The 12,649-nt window shown below is 38.1% G+C and overlaps 1 protein-coding gene across 34 annotated transcripts in view; it reads right to left on the reverse strand.

The window, feature by feature from the left end:
- Window positions 1–12,649, reverse strand: part of CAMK2D (calcium/calmodulin dependent protein kinase II delta) — a 161,367-nt gene that overhangs the window by 97,237 nt on the left and 51,481 nt on the right. The window lies entirely within an intron of this gene.

A 12,649-nucleotide genomic window follows, 5' to 3' on the forward strand; every position in this document is an offset into this window, starting at 1 on the left:
CAAAATAAGAACAACCTGAACCTCTAGTGTTGCCTTAAATCCTCCCTGTTAACTGCTTTAATGATACCTAGTGCACCAGGTACACCATTTGACACATGGCAGCCACCCCAACAGAGTGCCAGCACTCCTGCCACCACATACTCCCACCACAACACAATGCTACAGGAACTTCCAGTAACTAATGACCAGCAGTTATTATTTTCCCAGCAGGGCTAACCTCTCTCTCAGGCTGATTATTCATTAACCTGAAAATACCCTGAACACATAAGGTCCAGGTATACCATCTGTTAGCTCCTCCTCTCCCAGCCATTTGATTTTTAACCTTTGGGTAGAGCAGCAGGCTGTAGGTCTGAACTTGTACACCACGAGCCCTAATAACACTTCTGGAGATAAAATACTACTACTTGCGTCAAGCTCCATTTTACTTAAGCTGCTTTTTTTATGTTGTGCACTTTTATAATATTTGATCCGAACACCACCATTTACAGTACTACTTCTGTTGCATTTTGATTAAGTAATATGGTACTTGTTTTATATAATACGTATGAGAGTGTTGGGGGGGTGCATAAATTATTCACACTGGAAATACCTGAAAGTATTCATGTATGTTAAAATGTCTATGTCAGGCAGTATAAAACACATACAGGTAACTTGGGCTTGAAGATAATAAAAATAGCCAGCTACTGTCCACTGTGATCCTGTAATTCCAACAGACTTCTAGTGCACTTATCCTCACTTTCTGCAGCATAATTTCTATGGCTGCTAGGAATACTAAGCTTTTGTCAAGAAGCAGAAAAGCAGCACAGCTTCAATTTTATAATATTAGCTAAAAATAATTTTTCAAAATTAGAAGTAAACTGTAAAATGCTCTTGCAGATGAGGCTCTTTTGCTATTATTTTAACTAGCTCCAATTTGATATCCAAGGATATTATAACCACCAATCCTTCATAGGGACTCAAACTTCAAATGTCACACAAGTAATTCAGGTTGTGCTATCTCTGCAATCCTAATTATCCACATTATTTTCGAGAACACTCCTAACAAATGAAAGGGGAAATTTTTAACTGTCCTTCCACGCCATAAAAACAGTAGTCTGCACAGTAAGTTTTGAGCTGAATAACCAGCATTTAGAGAATACAAAAAGTTTAATCTACAAAAGAGTATTAGGCATCAAAATACTACAGCGAGAATGAAGTTATCTGTTTTTGTAACGTAACTCTCACTGATCTATTATGGTATCTCATAATATCATCAGTGTAATCAGGTTATCTTTCCAAGTCACTAAATCATCGTTCTTCTAATACCAGTTTGACATCAGAGTCTATTGGCCAAGAGTCAGAATAGGGTTTAAGAAAAAACACACTATAAAACCTGTCCTCTTTGGTGCCTGAATTAACAGTAGCGTGATCCTGACATCCTCCTTTTGGCTGGTGCTCGACTCCACGAATGGCCTCAGCACTCCTTTCACCTTTCCCTTCTAGCGCTCCCCATTCAAGCCCACCACAATCCAGAAGCTTCTCATTTCTAAATCAGCCAAGGGGCGACAGGAAGATCTGCAGCCACATTTAACCAAGCAGATAGTTACCAGGCTCTGTGGAAAGTGAACTTCCAGCTCCACTCTTTCCAATCAAGCACTGGGTGCTACTCCTTTTAGAGAATTTAATCTAAACATAGATCAGCAGAGTCACCCTGAAAGCAGGAAAACTAAATTCTACACAGATGGCTGTGCCAGCACAAGGGAGACAGGGTGGCACAGTGTGACAGCAAGGGTGGCCAGGGGCCTCTGCTGCTGCCAAAAAACTCCATCTCACAAAACTGCAAGTTTCCCGAAGATCCCTCTGGCTTCAGCCTGCCTGCTGTGGAGGTGCTCTGCACATGGCTCGTTAAACAGGACAGAGAGACCCTCTGGATGAGCAAGGTGAGAGCAGTAGGTGCAGATGCGAGCAGTGGGTGTGGCAGTGATCCTGGGCATTCACGGCGGTCCAGGAAGACAAGGTCTCACTGCTGTGTGGATTGCTTCACGTGAAAAGCATCAACAGCCCCTGCATAAAACATGAGCTGTGATGGGAGCAATGACCACAACCTAGACATCTTCCCACCAGGTTGGTGGCTCAAGTCACAAAATTACTTGTATATCCTGGTTATTCCAGTAATGATTGCTATTAAAGACTGAACTGTGATCTTGAGTGCTGTTTGTCCTGCTATTGACGGTGTTCATTACCTGATAGCCAGCTTTGGCAGCCTGCTTGCACAGTGCACTGAACAATCAGCTCCTGATCACAGGCACAACTGCCTAAGTGTGATAATGATATGAATAAAATGACAAATAGTAACAATTCCAATCCTTTGAGATACTACCATGCTTATAAAAGCAATGATGGCTGGAGAATAGATCAAAGACTAATTTATTGATAAACTGTGGAAGCTGGGGTTTGGGGTGGGTGATTAGTTGGTAGGAGGATGAGGGGGGTTGTGTTTGGTTTGGTTTGAAGTAAACTGTTACCAAACAATTCAACTCCTATGCCCTCCTGCTGCACTTCTTACTTAAAATGTTCTGAAAAACTTGGGCAGGATACCAAAGGTTTATACATATAAACCTAAGTGGCACACTCCGGCAAAGCATAAGCCTGGAACTCTGAAGATAAATGACAGCAACAAAGCTAACCTCTAAAAAGTGCCATAAAAAAGCCTGAACAGCACAGTCTGTATAGCAGTCAGAAAATATAAAGGCTTATTTAACATACTCAATGACTCTTGACTACTGTGTTTAAAAGTGCATGGGGATAAAAGGGACAAGCTGGGCAGGAAAATCCTAACCTTCTCCTATGTCGGATGTCTCAGGTGTAGCATGCACCCTTACAGCAGAGAGATGCTTGGCAGACAACTCTGGGTCTGAAACATTCACAACCAGCTCCTTAAAGCCAACCTCACACCAGTCTGGGTGAAGCAAGACAGACTGACCTATTTTACATATATTTGGAAAGCAAACTCATATATTAAATCATATCAAATTGTAATAGAAGATATACATTAAGTCTCCAGCTCTCCTGACAGATCTTCACAACTTAGTAATTGTCCTCAATTAATGACCACTATTTTTTTGGTAATTCATTTAATCCATCCAACTGTTTTAGGCATAATCAGTAAAGACTTCAATGAGACTTCAATAATTGATGTCAACAGAGAGGTCATCGAGAAAGAGCAATGAATTTGAATGCAAAATTATATCTGTTCAGCTACTGCAACAAATTTTAAATTAGGACAACTTCAAGAAATAGGGGAGGGAGGGACACATTGTCATTATCCACTGAATTTCATGTGTTAGAACCAAGAAAATCTGTATTTGTGACACAAGCACTACCGTGCAGCTCCAGCAGAAGGGATACTAGGAAAGAAATGTCAAAGTGCTGTTCAAGAGGAACAGAGCACCGGGTTTCACATACAAACTGCCTGGCGACTCACCAACACAGACCCGAACAGCAAAAAAAAAAAAAAAAAAGGCAAAACCAAGTAATAACCATAATCGGATTGCTCAGTGACATAATTTTTTTCAGAAAATATAAGCAGCATTTGTATGGGGCCTTTTCATGAATCAAGAGGAAATCTAAATCAGAGAACTACTGGCTGCAAGAATAAGACAACAGCAGAAACTGTATTTGGTATGAATGTTAAGGAAACATCAAAGTATCCTGGACACAGCTGTCAGTAACACTTAAATGCTACAATAACGAAAAAAGGAAATACAAGAGCATTGATAGAGAAATATGATGTAAAATATAAAGGCACATTATTTACTTTTATATTCTCAGAAAGTTAAAGCAATTTCCAAAGTCAAATAATGATAAAGTAGGCACTGATTCAGTAGTAGAGATTAAGGCAAACACAGAGTTCTGCTGCTCTAGCAATTCTCTCTATAATAAAGGGAAAAAACAGCTGAAATGCAAAACGTCAGCCTCTACAGGCAGAATTATTAAAAAAAAAATACAGAAACATATAGCAAATATACTCACTCAGAGAGATCCAAGTATTTGATTTTCTGATTTCTACATTGCAAATCTAACTTAATATGTTGACAAGAAAAAAGAAACAATTTATTAGAAGAATAAGCACTAGCCTGCAATAAGTTTGAAATAATTAAGCCAGTAGTAACTTCTGAAGGCAAATAACATGCAGGTTAAGCATGTTTAAATATCAGTTAATTAGAAAGGAGATCTTCTGTACATTTTCCCCTCTGTTAGGGATGCTATTCTCATTTTTTTTTTCATATTTAAAAAATACACAAATAAAACATAAAACTCTTAAGAGTCAATAATTTAACATCAGATGTTAAAAGAAAGTTAAAAAGCTCAGTCCTTACTGCAAAGCATCCAGGTAGTCAGATATGTATGTTTAAAAGAACTATAACAACAGATTTAAAATAAAATATAAAAAGCAAACTCCATCTTTAAAATAGTTAGCACTTCAAGTTTGTAAAACACTTTTTAAATCTGGATTAAAAAGAACCAAAATGAAGCTTTATTACTTATTCTATAATTTGTACTTCCCAATATTTTCAGTCACCTTTAACAGTAAGAACAATTGAATCAATTCTATGTATGTTAACAGTTCAGATTATTTTTATACTCTTTTACGAAGTATGCAGTCTTCTGCCCAGAGGTATAACTCTTGAGCTAGTCACCACTTGCCAACTGAACCATCATAATTCTCCGTGAGGCCACAAAGCCTATACCACTTGCATGGGGAAATCTGTCATTTTAACCCTCTTCTGTGTTTAGTTTATTGTTAATTAAAAAAAAAAAAAAAGTAAATTTAAATTCCAAAGTTCAAAATATTAAAAAAAAATCTGCAAGATAAGCTCAAAGTTCTTTTATAAACTTAAACTCTTCCACTGAGGTTTTATGTTAAGATTTTTAAACTCAGTTGCAGCAAGTTTGAAACACAAGCACAGACATATACAGTTACAGCATCGTAATGCCCATCAGCTTTGGCTGTAACTTAATCATGGGTTGACCAATTGCCATATTATACACAGCACACAGGGAGATGATCTGAAATGCAAACTAAATTAAGCTTGTTTTAGAAGAAAGATGGAAATATGATCACTGTCTCAGGGGAAAAAAAAAAGTAATAAAAAAATCAAGGGACTCTTGGTCATAATAAAGCACTTCATCTCTGACTTTGAATATAAACACTTGAAATTTCTTTGCTATTAACTGCTATACCACAGCTTCTGAACTGACACTGCATAGGATTCTCACATACACTAAATATTTTCACTTGTCATTTAAGTGTTATCATACTACACCCGAGAGCACCCCACCCCAAACCCAGAGAGCAGGCGAGGACCACCTGGGTAAGGCAATCTAGAGTATTAACCCATAAAATGCATGACAAACATCACACAAACGTTCCTCCTGCTCTGTGGACAGAGAGCAGATTAAGGACGATGAAAAAAACAGACAAGTAAACGCTACTTCACAATTTCCTAGGTGAAATAAACTCTCAAATGACAGAACATAAACTAGATGGAGCTCTTTCATTTAACTGAAAACAACTTATCAAGTCTAAATCTGCAATATTCTGGCAGCCCTTGGCTCCCACTGATGTCACTGAGATTTCAGCATCAACTGCATAAAAAAATTAAAGGGTATCTGCACATGTTCATGTACTGAAATACTTCGGAACAGCAGCCACTGTAACTGAACAACGTACTTCATTTATTCAATTACATAAGTTGTTCTTGTGTACTGAACTTCATATTGATAACTGATGCTTCAGCTAGCACATTTCTCTGGAAAAAATACATTTCCCTCATAAATTAATACCACTTCTTAGAGACAAAGCTTCACATTGTAAGGCCTGCCAATTAAAAGCACCCACTGAATACAGTCATTACACTTTCAGTTTACATGTCAAAGCAAGGACATGCCCTGTGTGTCATATGCCCACAGAATTCAGTCAGAGGTAGCTGTGCCTGTTGAGACTGCTTCAAACTGTGCCATAAAACAAGAGGATAAGTAATGAAATTATTGCTTTAGTAAAAGAATAAGTAGCACACCATGCTGAGATAGGGTTAACATTCAGCTCTCATTTACAGACATAATAGTGTGCTCAAATAACAAATACTAGAGCTGAACATTTTCAGGTATGAAGATAGGCTAAGTTGTTACTGCATGATTTAAGAACAATAACTGTATTGATTAAAAACCCACACCTGATATTTTTGTAAAACACAATAAAAACATCTTTCTCAGATATGCTGCTAGATGCACTGCAATATACGAAGGTTACATCATCATTATTATTATTATTCTTGTTGACTGCATTATAATATTCCCAGATTTTCACCCCAGACTTAACTAGTATATCGACTGGTGCCAATTAGGTGGTATCTGGTGTCATATAAATTATAATAATGAGCTCTTGCATTTACCTCATTCAGTTGCCTATTATCAGAGTAGCTGTTATTATACCTCTTATAAAAGGAAATGCTAAGTGAATGGAGATACCTCACACCCTGCACATTGTGCCATGAGGCAGCAGAAGGAACATTAAATACTCCTTGAGTCAGGGATTTAAGTGGACATTAAGGTCCAGCAGATGACCGCAGCACTTCCAAAGAAATAAAGTAATCGTTAGCGTTGTTAGAGAGGTGTCAGAAACCTTCTAAGTCTGCAGTATGGAAGTTTTTGTGGAGGGAACCAAATGCAAATTTAACTGTGTGGTGCACCCAAGAAGATGACTTGCCTTTAAAGTCTGCATGTTTCTTCTACATGTTTCAGGAAATACTGTGCTGCTTCCTTCCTCCACTCAGCTTATTTACAAGTACATTCAACTGTGAATGCTGTACATAAATATCTATTCCTGTTACCCTGTTTTCAGCCAGGTTTCAATTACTGGTGATCTGAAGGTGAATGTCAAAGGGCAGGTCAAACTGAAATACTTCGAGCACTCAGCTCACAACCATCTGAAGCATAAGAAGGTGCACCGCTGCACCAAGAGTTGATTAGCAAAGAAGTGTCCTGCTATGATGAGTACAGCCAGAGAAATTACCTAGCAGGCAGCAAAATCCCACAAATCCTGAGAAAGTTTGTGATAGTGTCTAGCATAAAATATTTGTGCTACAACAGTATCAGAGGAAAAGCTCTAGAAAAAATAAATTCAATAGTAGGTCACTTACTAAAACCAAAAAGTTAATTCCTCTCATTTTGACAGTATATTATTCATTAGCTAAAACTCTGTTCACCGGTCAGTATGAAGAGGGAAAAATGATTATCAGTGAGAGGAAGCCAAGCTTTAAAGCCAAACATATAATAAAAAGGGAACATGCAAGTACATTTACATACTTGCTCCCTTTGCTCTCATTTAATTACCTGTACTTGATTACAAAAAGGTCTCCCATGCTGTCTACATAGGAAACAGTAAGAAAATGAAATTAAAATAGAAATACAAAGTTCAAACAGCAGCAAAGCAAATGCAGAAGGAGGAGTGCTCTATAAATTCTAGATTATTTTATGAAAGCAAGTCTCCATTTGTGAACAATGGCACCTATCACAGCAACAGCTAGTTATCAAGATTGGAAAAAGATCACTGCCTGTGAAACACTGATACAATCAGAAAGAAGGTAGCAGTGAGAATAATACAGTTTTATTAATGGAAAAAACCTTGCAGCCAGCCACAAATAACTTTAATGTGACACGTAGCCAAGAAAAAAAAAGATCTAATGCACTGAACCATGAAAAATTCAGCTGTTACAATAACTAATGAAATGCTGTGAAACCTAAAACAAATGCAATATGGATATCTAAAATTTGGGGTACTGACAGACCATATGAACGCAAAGACTTGAATTAACCCTAATTCATATGACGATATTCTAGTAGACCAAAATCTGACATCTGCATCAGAAAATTAGACTGTCTGCATAGAGTTTATATTAGGTAGGCAAATAAAGTAATGAATTGTTTAAGTGGTATCAAAATTTACTTTCTTACAAAAACTTACATACATAGAGTATACCTATTTCTTGAATTAAGTCATAACATATTTTATAATTAAAGAGGAATATAATTAACATCTTCAGCATAAATCTCTTCTACTAGTGCCATGATTCTTAATTCAAAGTGTTGATCCTGCATGACCACCCCAGTTGAGCTTATCACCATGGCAGAAATGTCTACCTCTCACCACTTATCAACATAGGTATCTAAAATTCAAACTTCTCCAAAGCAAAGCCCCTTTCTATAACAATAATCTGTAGTAATTTTTGTGGTTTTCCTGTTGTTATTTTATTATTAGAGCTTGCAGTCCACAGCGAACAATGTAAATGCATCTCCCCTGTGCTAAATTTTATATCTTTAGCCCCTTCCGTTGTTTGTACATTTCTTTTTCTCCCCAGTATTGACTGGATATATTATTATTATTATTATTATTATTCTGTGTGACATGATGTATGTTTTCTTTCACAGCTTGCTTAATCTTTCTGAGGATGGTCTCCATAAGCTGCTTCCTACTCTGTGCAATACAGCTCAACACTTCTCAGTTTTTATCATGTTCTTCTTTAGACAATGAAGAAAAAAGCAAGGAGCTGTAAGTCCCAAGAGGCTGTTCAGATTGCACCACAGCATACCTTAAAGCCTACCCCAAACCACCTTGGCCATGTTACATTCTCCCATGGAAATGAGAAGACAACTGCAGAAATTCTGACAATGGGATGCGCTAGGACAGAGTTGTACTTTCTTCCCAGAATTAGCATTATTTTGACTAAAAAAAGATTTTCTTTTGCTCACTCTCATTCACCAAAAAAAAAAGCTCCTATTAAAAGGAAACCTTGTGATGCATTAAAGTCTGTCTCTGAATGCTTTTTTGTTTCTACTAGAATTTAAAACTTTATTGTTGCAGAACGTAACCTCTGGGCCCCTAAAATCTCACCAGAATAAGCTCTTCTACCTTAACAACAGAGATCAAGGGACTATTTCCTGAGACAAAAGGTGTTTAAAGTTTTTGAACTGATACGAGACAAGCCTCAGAGAGCTTTGAGCCTGCTTAGGAGATGAAGCCCTTTGCTAGAAATTTAAGCCCTGCTCCACATAATTTAATTTCTAGGCAGTTCAGTTGCCAGGTAGGACCTAACCACTCAACCTTTTAGCAGTTTCTGGGCTGTGCAAAGACATACATAACACCTCGTAATATTTAGGCAGGTAGCTGTTTAATGAGAATTTTCATGGGCACAATATAGGTGTGAGGCACCTGAGGTCTGTTTACACCCTGTGTCAGATCTGATCCTTATTCACAACATACAGCACATTTGTAAGATTAAGGATTTAGAACTCAAAACATCTTAGCAGGTCTGTGAATGTTTCACTGAGGAAGAAAATTTTTTCTTTGTGCTCGTCTACCTTAGGAGCACCAGATTTTTTTAACCTACGTGAGGAAGGGAGGCATGTAAGTGGGCTGAGACTCTCCCTACTGACTTGCGCAGTGCATAGTCAGTCATTCAGCAACATTCCAAGCCACGCAACAAGGACACAGCTCTAAAGGTCTCCCACCACAGAACACAAGCTCATCTAGAGCTGCTACAGACTTTCATGCAGGACCTCTCCTGCTTTGCATTGGTTCCCTGTATTCTTATTTCTTCTTAAATCATTCAAAAGAATGTATTTTCCCACAGTAGAAGTTCTGGGGTCAGTTCACAGGCTGCCAGTTCACACCATTAAGTGCCAAGGCCAGGCAGACTTGCAGCAATACTGCCCTCCTCCCCCAGCAGCGGCAGAGCCTGGCCACCCATGGGAACAGTAGGCAGACCACACTTCCTGATGGGAACACAGGTTGTCCAAACAAACTCTCCCCTCTCACTTTTGAGGGACAAAAAGGACTGTCTGGAACCAGTCTACGGATGATGTTGCTACAATGCAGGGGCAGAGATGAAGTTAATCAAGCTCCCCCTTGAGAAATAAATGTGCTGCATGTAGTAAAAATATGTAAAATTGAAATAGGGTTAGGGTTAAGATTACAATAAACCCTTCCATGTGTGCAGATTCTAGGCCAAAAAACCACAGGGCTGCAAAATTTTTGTGGGGGGGTGGATCAAGGCGGGGAAACATCAAAGAAAGCTTACCTTTCAGTACCACCAAAATGTCAAATGTAATGCCTGGGTGACCTGAAACAGCAGTCATATTCCTTCTACACATTTTTTTCCCTGGCAGTTATGCAAACCAAATCTTTGTAACTCAGTGGGGGAGACATCCAGGTTAACAGAGCAACACAACTTCCGCCGCCCCCCCCCCCCCCCCCCCCCCCCCCCCGATTTTGTCAAGTTCTCTGACAACTATATAGAGAACAATGAAGTATTCAGGTATCATGGAATGTAAATATTTGTGGTTTAAGGGTATATTGTGTAAGAGGAATAGTGTGGCAACAGTGACTTGCTTTAAGTCTAAGAATGCGGTTTACACACAATCTAACTGCATCAAATACATTTTTTAAACTCTCTCTAAGGAAGTATGAAGGCTCTGGAAACAGTCCAGTTCTATTTCTTAGAATGATCATTTCTGTAAATTGAAGTCATTAGTGGGGACCAACAATATTACTAAGCCACTGACTGAGCTGGTTCTTATGAAAAATAATTTATAGACCTTTAGCAATTTGCAATCCAGTCATTTTCAGCCTGTAAGATGAAACAAGAACCACATTTATTCACAGAACAGTACATCACGCAGCCCTTTGAATTTTCTATTACTGAGTTCATGCTACAGAAACGCTCACAGATGAACCTCACTTACCCCCTCCACTATTCCTAAAGAAGGTAAATGCTATGGAATACAGTCCTTCAACTCCCAAAAACACTTTTTCAAAATGAATGCTCTAGCCTTCACTACCTGCTCCTGGGGAAATATTTGAAAACACAGTCTTATTCCTCTCTTCCTAGTATTTATAGCTAAGAAAGTGGGACATTCTTATAATAAACAATTACAGACATGGAGAGTACTCATCTGACCCACCCCTCCTAATGTTTCCTGAACAGAAGCACACGCCAGGTGTTCATTGTTATAAAGACATCTTTTCCATGGATACCCAGGTCCGTAATGGATAAGAGTATGCAACAACAATAGCAGAGCCAATTCTTTTATTAGGCCATTGGTCAAAAGCATCAACAGACAAGAAATCAGGGCACAGAGTATGCCTCCAGCTATTTCTGTGGCTATGTTCGCATACACACTTCTATTCAATCAGGCTTCTGAATATCAAGGAAAAGCAAAATATATTAATCCAAGATGCTTTGTAAAATAATGGATAAAAACCACACCTGTTGATTTTCAAATTTTGCCCCAGGGCATTAAGAAAACAAAAGGCACATTTGTGCTCCGCTGTGAAGGCTGCCAACAATAGCTGTTTTCAGTTGGCTAATGTTCCTGTAGGGCTTTCTTCCACTTCCCACCCACTTTCTATGCTAATATTTTAGCTTCACAGTATGTATGAATTCGATAAACAGATGCAGAGACTTCATTCCTACCTACAAAGCACAAATTACAGAGTCAGAGATGGCACAAGTGTCTTCAGACCACTTTATCAAGACACTTTAGCCCTGTTTTCTATGATAACTATGGCCAAAACCACAGGATATTCCTGTGTTTATTCTGTTTCTAGCACCACTGCTGAAATTGAGGAGCACATGATTTACTTTAAAGTGAGGTGGTAAAAGGAGTAAAGAGAACATGTGACACTAATAGCAAAGTACTGAGCCAAGAAGATTTTACTTTTTAACATGATTTGTGCTTAATGATGTCCAAAATGAACAGACAGAAGAGACTAACAAATTGATTATAAGAACACAGACGATATTACTTAAATGTTGGGAACCTTTAAACAGTTCTTAAAAAGAATGCATTCACATGGTGTTGATTTCAAGCTAATAAATACTAATATTTTTTCCTCTTTTTATACTCTAATTTGCTGTGGATTTAAACAGCCAGCTGGCGATTCACTCCACTCTTCTGAGAGAAGTGACTTAGGAAAGCAAGAACAGCATTAGCAAAAGTGCGAAACTGCTGCATTGTCCCAGCAAGCCACACTGGCACAACTGAAAACAACAGTCCCTAGAGAACAAAAAGTAGTTATTGTTTACATGCATTTGGCCTGTTTCTGGGTTCAATACCCTCATCAGGTTAGAGGAGGTAAACGTCTACTTTAAAAAATAATATATATTATTTCAAGGTTTTTATATGATATTAAATATATGCACAATTATATATAGTAATTTTATATAGATTATATATTTTAGATATTATATAAACAGTATATTTACTGAAAATGAGCAATATGCTGTAAAACTCTTCAGTGCCAATGTAAACAGAAAGGCCTCGAGAGCCAGTAAGTGCAGGTTTGATCAAGTCACCTACAACTGTTTACCAACCAATCTGCACCTGACATTTAACTCCATTTATGGTGCATCCCCTCATCTCTCCTCTACATCACCTTTTATTCTGATTTTCTGTCCAGTGCTGTGTCTTATACCATCTCCCTATGTATCTTCATGCAAGACTTACATTTGTCTTAACGGGAAAACCTGAATGCAATTTTTAACCTGAATCTTCTCACTACCTCGTTCCATCCCTACAGCAGTATATTTTCCTTTGTGACTCAAACTTG

Source organism: Strix uralensis, chromosome 4 (genome assembly GCF_047716275.1).
Source record: "Strix uralensis isolate ZFMK-TIS-50842 chromosome 4, bStrUra1, whole genome shotgun sequence".
NCBI lineage: Eukaryota > Metazoa > Chordata > Aves > Strigiformes > Strigidae > Strix > Strix uralensis.